The 9,788-nt window shown below is 40.4% G+C and overlaps 2 long non-coding RNA genes across 2 annotated transcripts; one reads left to right on the forward strand and one right to left on the reverse strand.

Moving 5' to 3' along the window:
* The first annotated feature begins 531 nt into the window (after positions 1-531).
* On the forward strand, positions 532-1,275 carry LOC127535187 (uncharacterized). The gene is made up of 2 exons (XR_007943853.1): positions 532-665; positions 822-1,275. It is a non-coding gene; the product is annotated as an uncharacterized LOC127535187 (long non-coding RNA).
* A 138-nt stretch (positions 1,276-1,413) lies between these two features.
* Positions 1,414-2,822, reverse strand: LOC127535186 (uncharacterized). The gene is made up of 2 exons (XR_007943852.1): positions 2,344-2,822; positions 1,414-1,662 (listed from the first exon to the last, which is right to left on the reverse strand). It is a non-coding gene; the product is annotated as an uncharacterized LOC127535186 (long non-coding RNA).
* Between the last annotated feature and the right edge of the window lie 6,966 nt (positions 2,823-9,788).

The following is a 9,788-nucleotide window of genomic DNA, read 5'->3' on the forward strand; positions in this document are numbered from 1 at the left end:
ATAAAAATGTAGAACAGACCTGGAGGTTTATAGACTCTGGTGCGACATTGCTTGCTCAAATGTTCAATAAAGTTTTAATTATAAAAGAACGACTTGGAGTGAGTTTTGCGATTAAGTAATTACAAACAAATTAAAGAAATTCATGAAATCAACTGCACTTTGCTCTCCAGACTACACTCCTGCGTTGGGTTGATGTGGGGGTGTCCCCAGGGGGCGCTGCGTGTCAATGCAAGTTGGAAACCATAGAAGTGGCTATTTGACAACTGTGGACGCTCTGAAACTGCTCAGGAACAGGACACGTGACCATCAGAGCAGCCACCATGAACTGTTGGGGTTCATGGTGGCTGCTCTGGCCGTACATATCTACATATATATATATATATATATATATATATATATATATATATATATATATATATATATATATATAATTTTTTTTTTTTTTTTTTTTTTGAATGAAAGTTGGTATATATTGAATGAAAGTCGGAATATAGAATGTTCAGATTTTCATTCCATATATTCAGACTTTTTCCTACTGAGCCCTGGAAGGACATGGCAAACAAAAACAGGAACCTTATTGGACATTTGCTCTTCAGATGAGCTCTTCTGTGATTATCTGTCTTCATGGTTGTCACAGGGAACGGCGACTACGTTTGAGAAAACAGGTAATTTTTAGAGATGTTTTGATTCTGAACACTGAACGTGTTAGCATTAGCTTAGCTACTTAGCTTCGACTACATTTGCATCCCTACATAGCTTAAAGGTTAAACACATGCACCATATGTTGATGATAATGATAATATCTATGTTTATCTTTATAGCTGGTCTTAAGGCTAATTACGAGGCAGAGGTCAGCTGCTGCCTGGACACATCCATGATCACGCCACTGGTGGGACACAATTGTACTGGATTTCAGCTGAAGGCTGCTGTTCTGTCCAAACTGAGACATTTTTATTGTGACATACCCTCCACTGTTGTTAGCTTTTGATTCAATAATTTTTTTTGAGATGAGGAAATCACTATTGCATGTTTCTAGTTAAATACCCTACTTTTATGATATATCACTACAGCATGCACTTTTTATATTTTCCATCAATTTCACCCAAAAGTTGAATAACTATTTGTGAGCAGTGTATGTAGACACATAATAGAAGCACATTTCAATAATATGTCTGCTGCAGTAGTGCAGTTTATCTACCTAGATTGGTGTAACAGTAAAAAAAAACATATGCTACTGATGTTTCTGACTAAAATCTGCTTGAAAAGCACAACTGCTTATCTGTCAAAATGTGTGTAACAAAAGTGTGCACTGAACACTGAATAAAGTCTCTGTAGATTATAGACAAAATTTGCATCTCTCATCACAAATTTCTGTTTATTCACCCAAAGTGCATGAGTAAAATACAAAACAGGTGAAGTACTAAAAAAGATTTATTTTCTAGAAAAGCCAATCGTCAACAATGCAGTTTAATTCTGGGACAGTTGCTCCAGCACCGACACCATGCGTCCCATCAGTGCAACCAAGGTTTTCATTCATCTTCTGGATGTTCTGGAGCATGGCAGAGGTCACGTCTTGGTGTCTTCCGATCTGTTCCAAGAACCGTTCCTCTGACCTCTCCAGATACTGCAGAGGATCCACAGCAGCTTCCTGGTTCCCTTTTCCTGCATAAAAGCACCAAAAAGTATTAGTTGTCAGTAATTATTTTCTATTTTCATAAACACAGTTAACTTAACCCTTTAATCTTCAGTCAATTCCAGCCGTTTTCAGTACAAAAAATCGCTAATATTCTATTTTTAAATAAAAAAAATTACAAAAAATACGGGGAATATTGGACGCGCATCGGGAGGTGCATTTCCTTGAAAACGACCGATTCGGGGATTTTATACCGACTTCAGGACATGTTTTGGACAAAATAGTTTACTGGCTTGTGTCATCTGATGTAAAGGGTTGGATTATGGCCGTTTTTTGTGGAATCTTTTTTTTTTTGTGTGTAATAATAAACCCGGAAATGTGAGTCGCGCTGTGTGCTTTGAAGCCGTGTATGGAGAAAGGATGGATGAATATTTGTTTTTTCTCACCCGCTGTGGTAATCGCATCTGAAAGTGGTTTATACCGGCGGATTCATGAGAATCTAAGCTTTCCATCGGTGTATAGTGTTTGTATAATCGCGTTTGCACCCGTCGGACATTCTTGAAATTCCTATGCAAATTAGTAGGTGTACCGCCGGCGGTACACTGAAGCTTAAAGGGTTAAAGTAAATGTTCTATTTTGTGATTTTTAGGATGGGTCAAAAGATAACATACTGATCATGCTGATGTCTGCATAGTCTAAACAGATCTTACTTGATTTGGTCTGTAGAGAGGAGGACGGCGTGGAGGAGCTGCAGGACGGAACCAGTAAGCTGCAGACTAGTGCTCCTGGTAACTGGACCTCATCATCCAAGGCCGACAACTAAATAAAATGAACAAGACATGCTGTTGATAGCATCTGTAATACAAATGATTTTATCCATTAACTGATTTATTGCTTTGTCCATACAATGTTAGAAAGTGTTACAAATAATACCTGTAATCATTTCCAACAGTGATAAATGCCTTGTTTTATTTTACAACAAAAAACACCAAAAGCATCTGTGTATAAGAAATCAGTGCATTGGATTTCCACATCTGCAAAGCTAGAAAATCACACATCAGAATTTTACCTTGAAATTATGAAAATAGCTGCAGATTACCAGTACTCTTTACTTCATTGTGTTAACTTGATCATTTGAATCAGTTTTTTAGACTTGTATTACTGATACGAAACATAATCAACACATAAATTAAAATGTGTTCGCAAAGAGTTCACTGGTTCTTCAAGGAAAATTTCCATGGTAACTATATAGTTCAGTAATATGATTAATGGGTCATTGTGTAACAGCGTGGGAGGTTCTGAATACAGGTCTTGGACTGAAATATTGCTGCTGCTTTCCTCCGGTTTTATAAGGAGTTGTTTCATAGCTTGTTAGCTTACCAGCGGCTAACTGGCTGGCAAACAATAGTTCAACGCCAACCTCTAATCAGTGATCCGGTGTCCGGACCGCGTTAGCTGGCGGAACGTTCATAATACTGATGTGGGACTGTTGTAGCTAGCGTATTCATAGTAGGATAACAGCAGGATGTTGGAGAAATAAAACTTACCATTATCAGGATCGCTGGTCTGCATGGCAGACTCTTAGCGCATCGCACTGCTTGAATGTCAGTGTATTTCAGGCGCATTTCAAAATAAAACTCAATAAAACTCTCGTCCGGGTGAGTGTCCTTCGTTGTCGCTTCGCCATACGGACATGTCCTTCCGGGGCTCGGTAGGAAAAAAAGATTTGATATATATTGAATGAAAGTACGAATATATGGAATGAAAATCTGAACATTATATATATATATATATATATATATATATATATATCGACTTTCATTCAATATATAATTTCCTAAACGGCATGCCATATACACACGTGGACAAAATTGTTGGTACCCCTCAGTTAAAGGAGGAAAAACCCACAATTCTCACCGAAATCACTTGAAACTCACAAAAGTAACAATAAATAAAAATTTATTGAAAATTAAATAATCAAAAAGAGCCATTACTTTTGAATTGTTGATTAACATAATTATTAAAAAAAACAAACTAATGAAACAGGCCTGGACAAAAATGATGGTACCTCTATAAAAGATTGAAAACTATTTGACCAGAGTGACATGATTAACTCAGGTGTGTCATTTAATTGACATCACAGGTGTTTCCAAACTCATAATCAGTCAGTCTGCCTATTCAAAGGGAGACAAGTAGTCACCCTGCTGTTTGGTGAAAAGGTGTGTACCACACTGAACATGGACAACAGAAAGCGAAGGAGAGAATTGTCCCAGGACATCCGAAAAAAAATGATAGACAAACATCTTAAAGGTAAAGGCTATAAGACCATCTCTAAACAGCTTGAAGTTCCTGTGACAACAGTGGCTCATATTATTCAGAAGTTCAAGACCCACGGGACAGTAGCCAACCTCCCTGGACGTGGCCGCAAGAGGAAAACTGATGACAAATTGAAGAGACGGATCGTTGGAATTGTATCCAAAGAGCCCAGAGCAACCTCCAAAGAAATTAAAGGTGAACTCCAAGGCCAAGGTACATCAGTGTCAGATCGCACCATTCGTCGTTGTTTGAGCCAAAGTGGACTTCATGGGAGACGACCAAGGAGGACACCACTGCTGAAAAAACTCATAAAAAAGCCAGACTGGAATTTGCAAAAATGCATGTTGACAAGCCACAAAGCTTCTGGGAGAATGTCCTTTGGACAGATGAGACCAAACTGGAGCTTTTTGGTAAGGCACATCAACTCTATGTTCATAGACTCAAAAACCAAGCATACGAAGAAAAGAACACTGTCCCTACGGTGAAACATGGAGGAGGCTCAGTAATGTTTTGGGGCTGCTTTGCTGCATCTGGCACAGGGTGTCTTGAAAGTGTGCAAGGTACGATGAAATCTGAAGACTATCAAGGCATTCTGGAGAGAAATGTGCTGCCTAGTGTCAGAAAGCTTGGTCTCAGTCGCAGGTCATGGGTCTTCCAACAGGACAACGATCCAAAACACACAGCCAAAAACACCCAAGAATGGCTGAGAGAAAAGCGTTGGACTATTCTAAAGTGGCCTTCTATGAGCCCAGATCTGAATCCCATTGAACATATGTGGAAGGAGCTGAAACATGCCATTTGGAGAAGACACCCATCAAACCTGAGACAACTGGAGCTGTTTGCTCATGAGGAGTGGGCCAAAATACCTGTTGACAGCTGCAGAACGCTCATTGACAAATACAGAAATCGTTTAATTGCAGTGATTGCCTCAAAAGGTTGTGCAACAAAATATTAAGTTATGGGTACCATCATTTTTGTCCAGCCCTATTTCATTAGTTTGTTTTTTTTAATGATTATGTTAATCAACAATTCAAAAGTGATGGCTGATTTTGATTATTTAATTTTCAATACATTTTTATTTATTGTTACTTTTGTGAGTTTCAAGTGATTTCAGTGAGAATTGTGGGTTTTTCCTTTAACTGAGGGGTACCAACAATTTTGTCCACGTGTGTATATATATATGTGTGTGTGTGTGTGTGTGTGTGTGTATATATATATATATATGTGTGTGTGTGTGTGTGTGTGTATATATATATATATATATATATACATGTATATATATTTGTTTGTAATTATTCATCTGTCTGTTTAATGTTTAATCTTGTATCAAATGTTTCCTGAAGTGCATTTGCAGATCTACATCATGTCCTGATTCTGCACTCAGACTAAACAGTCTAAACAGAAGAAGTCAGAACTCACAGACTGATGAGACAGAAGCTGCTCTGCTGCTCCTGCAAAATACAAATCACATCAGCTGCTTTCAGACTAGAATTTCAGTTCAGTTGGAGATAAATACAAACATGAGGCTTCAAATACAATCAAGAGTGTGTATTTTCATGGATTATTAGACTTTGATCAGTATTAATACAGGATTATCAGACTTTACATCATATTTTCATGCTGACAAAACAAAATGATTGTAACAGTCTGTGACCTCTACTGGTTTTATTGTCACTTTATTATTAAAAGTAAAAACCATTCTTGAGAAACCACAATAAATAATTTCAGTTTGTGTCCAGCAGAGGACGCTGCAGCTCCATCATTTATTCAGTCAAACACTTCACTGTTGACTCAACAAACTTTATGTGATTATGAGGTTTTTAAGTGTTGATTTCAATGGAAAAGTTGTGAAAAACCACCACAAAGACACAAAATGACCACAAAGACTCAAAATGGCCTGAAAGAGAACAAAAAACAGCAGAGACACAAAATGAAAGAAACTAAAAAGCCACTAAGAGACACCAAACAACTAAAATCAGACAACAAATGATCAAAACAAAATGCAAAACAAACTTAAGAGACCCTAAACAACCACAAAGAGACACAAATGATGTCTGGATTATATTCTTCTTCTCTCCAAAACGAAGTTGTCCTCAGGGAGACAGTCAAAGATAATCTCATCTAAATATCCTCCACATTATTCCACATCACCTCAAAGGCAGGACTTTAAAGGCCACACTAATTGCCACAGGTGTGGCACAAATCAAGAGGTAAATAGCTTTTGACCGTGGTTTATCGTGACGTGGCATGACAGACTGTTTGTTGGAAAGACTTTGCTCTTTGTTAAGCTTGATGACCTCCAGAAGGTAAATAAATTGATGAATTCATTCATAATTGTGAGTTTGGACAGTGACCCTTTTTGAATAGACTCTACTGGTGTTGTTTCTGTTATTTTTGGACTACGAGGGAGTGCAAGAGCACGTCAGAGAGCCAAAAAGCCAGGCGTTCTTAACAGAACCAAGTTTGCGTCGCCAAACTGGTCACCTGTTCTCGGCTTGTGGCTCCGTTTGGTGGCTGCAGGTCTCTGGGCTACTTCTGTTGAACTGGAGGCTGGTTAGCATTCATTTAAGCTGCCGCTTCCACTCACTCATTTGGCACTATTCTGTCTTCCGTCCTTCCCTCAGTGCAAACAGGAACCCTGCCCCAGGCATTCAGTTTTAGAAGACGCAGAGAAAACGACTTCAGCTGGAAGAAACTGAAGATGTTTCCAGAAATATGTGAAGCATCCATCCATCCATCCATCCATCCATTTATTCTCTATACACCGCTTTATCCTCACTAGGGTCATGGGGGGTGCTAGAGTCTAATACACTGCTCAAAGAAATTAAAGGAACACTTTTTAATCTAAGTATTGCATCAAATCAGTGAAACATGTGGGATACTGATCTGGTCAATAAGTAACTGAGGAGGTTTTTAGTCAGTTTCAGCTGCTTTGGTGTTCATAAAATTAACAACAGATGCACTAGAGGGGTAACAATGAGACACCCCCCAAAACAGGAATGAGTTTACAGGTGAAGGCCACTGATGTTTTTTCCTTCCTAATGTTTTCTGACTGTTTTTCACTAGTTTTGCATTTGGCTAGGGTCAGAGTCACTTCTGGTAGCATGAGGCGATACCTGGACCCTACAGAGGTTCCACAGACAGTCCAACTCCTCCAGGATGAAACATCAATGTGTGCCATTTGTTCGCCAGTCTAGCCTTTTTTAACCCTTGCCTCAGGTTAAATATGGTCCAGCTCTCCGTTTAAAGGGTTAGATTCTATCTGCCTATTAGTATTCCACCTAACAGGTTTCAGCAGAATAAATTAAGCTGGAATCGAGAGACACTCGCCCAGGTTCTGACTGCCTTGCATCCGAATGTCTCACCCCTCTTATCTGATAAATGCTATTCCACCAAGCAGCCTTTCTAAGTAGTAGAATTGATCTATCATTCACATTCGTTTTCGGACAGCTTCTCTCTAAGGACTTGCATGCACTTGGTGCTATTCCTGGGTTCGTTTTAGAGGTTTGGAAAGAACTAACCTCAGGGGTAATGTTTAAACACTCTCAAATTGGACTGAGTAACCTTTAAGAACCATTAGATTGAACGCACACAATCAACTTAACTTTTTACCACTATGCACAATCAGTGGTTTATAATAATTTCATTAGGCTTCTCTTTAAATGCAACAAAGCGTTTTATTAAGCAAGTTTAGCAAGAGCACAGCATCAATTCATGATTAAACAATTAATTACTTCTGATTAAAAATTATACTAGAGTAACTAAATTGAGCGTACCTGACAATCTTCTCTAATTAGTAAATTTAGGAGAGAGAGCGAACAGCGTGGCCACTACCGTATCACTCGGTCTTGACTTGCGTCTGGGAGAAGTCCTCAGTTGTCCAGAGGACTCGGTACGATGTCTTCTTTGTGGACAAAAGAATCTTATCCCTCGGCAGGGGGGAGCGGAGGAGTCCTGTGAGCCAATCGTGGTCTGGCAGTTATCTCTGGAATCGGCTGGAACGTTAGTGCTTACGCCCCAGCTGTCTTCTCTGTGGGATGGTGGTGATGGAGAACCCTCGTCTGGTCAGGCTGTAGTGGGTCACTGGGTCTCCCAGCCCCGGGGAGGGGAACAGCCCGGTGCTGTTGCCTCCTTTGCTTCTTCGGGTGTAGTCGGATCTTCCCTCTATTGGTTTCTTCTAGATAACTGCAGAACCTCTTAGGACTCTCCGTTTGGCAGAGTGTGGTCCTCGCTTGTTGAACAAAGTCAGAAAAAGACTTAGGCTCCAGAGATCGCTGAGGACATCGTTGGAAGCAAAGTCCCGCGTCGTCTTCCCGTCTCTCGGGCAAAAGAGGAAGGTGAAGATTCTTCAGAACTCCGGCCAAGTTCCCTTTGCAGCTCTTCTTAGCAGCTCCGGCGAACAACTCCCGTATAATGTCTCTGCTCTCCCATTCTTATACTCTCTCCAGACACACAAAACTGGCTAGGTACGCCCTCTGACACCGTCTAACTTATGCAATCAACTTTGTCATCACATACAGCAGTAATACAGAAGTTATGTTGTTACAGCAAATACACAGTGTCCACATTCTGTTTAACACACACACATTTCAGCCCACCCTTTTGGGTTTTTCCTAAACTTCCCTTTTTTCTGAGGAGGCTGCAATGTCATTGTGGCTGCCGAGTCATGGTGACTGTTGTTTACTGCACTTCTGCTTTCTTAAGGCCTGGACACACAGGCTTATGAGGCCTGTACGCACACACAGAGCCTAAGCAAGGATTACTTCACACAGAATCACTTCTTAAATCATTCCTCTCAATCTGAACATAATAAATCATCTGAATCATTACTTTAAGCAAATCAACACTTCAAAAATGTATATATATTTCAGCAAGCATAATCATATGGTTAACTTATAATGTTTCTTTTTAAGATCTTTATTTGTCTGCTTCAAAACCTTTGTTACCTTAGGGCCATAATGAGCCTGAGTCCTTTCTGAGACCTCAACATCTGCATCTTACTTGACACATTACCAGAAGGTTTGCTGTGTCTCCCAGCACATTCTCAACACCATGGAGGAGATTCCAGGAGACAGGCAGTTAGTCTGGGAGAGCTGGACAGGACTGTAGAAGGTCCTCAACCCATCAGCAGGACAGCTATCTGCTCCTTTGTGCACGGAGGACCAGGATGAGCACTGCAATAGCTCTACAAAATGAGCTCCAGCAGACCACTGGTGTGAATGTCTCTGATCAAACAATCAGAAAGAGATGTAATGAGAGTGGTCTGAGGGCCCAGCGTCCTCTAGTGCCCGCTGTGCTCGCTGACCGGCACCGTGGAGCTCGGCTGGCATTTGCCATAGAACACAGGAATCTGCAGGTCCACCACTGGTGCCCTGTGCTTTTCACAGATGAGAGCAGGTTCACCCTGAGCGCATGTGACAGACCAACCCGGTCTCACGGGGATTCGTGAAACTGTCACGTAAGTTTTAGTTTTGGTTTCGTGCGCACCAACACGATTTCGTCATGTTTTTCGTGCCGCTCACCACAAAATGTTTTTCGCTGTGGTAATCACATCTGAAAGTGGTTTATACCGGCGGATTCATGACGATCTAAGCTGTCCATCGGCGTATACTGCTTGTGTGATCGCGTTTGCGGCCGCCGGCCGCCGGACAATCTTGAAATTCCTATGCAAATTGGTAAGTGTACCACCGGCTTATGGTTAGGTTATGGTTAGGGTTATGTTTAGGGACGATGTCATGCAAAATATAGCGTTGGATTCGCCACGGTTTTACATTAAAAATATAATATACACATTCTTTTGAAATACGTTCTGAGTGGCACGAAAAGTCCGCCGTTTAAA

The sequence above is a fragment of the Acanthochromis polyacanthus genome, chromosome 8 (genome assembly GCF_021347895.1).
Source record: "Acanthochromis polyacanthus isolate Apoly-LR-REF ecotype Palm Island chromosome 8, KAUST_Apoly_ChrSc, whole genome shotgun sequence".
Lineage (NCBI taxonomy): Eukaryota > Metazoa > Chordata > Actinopteri > Pomacentridae > Acanthochromis > Acanthochromis polyacanthus.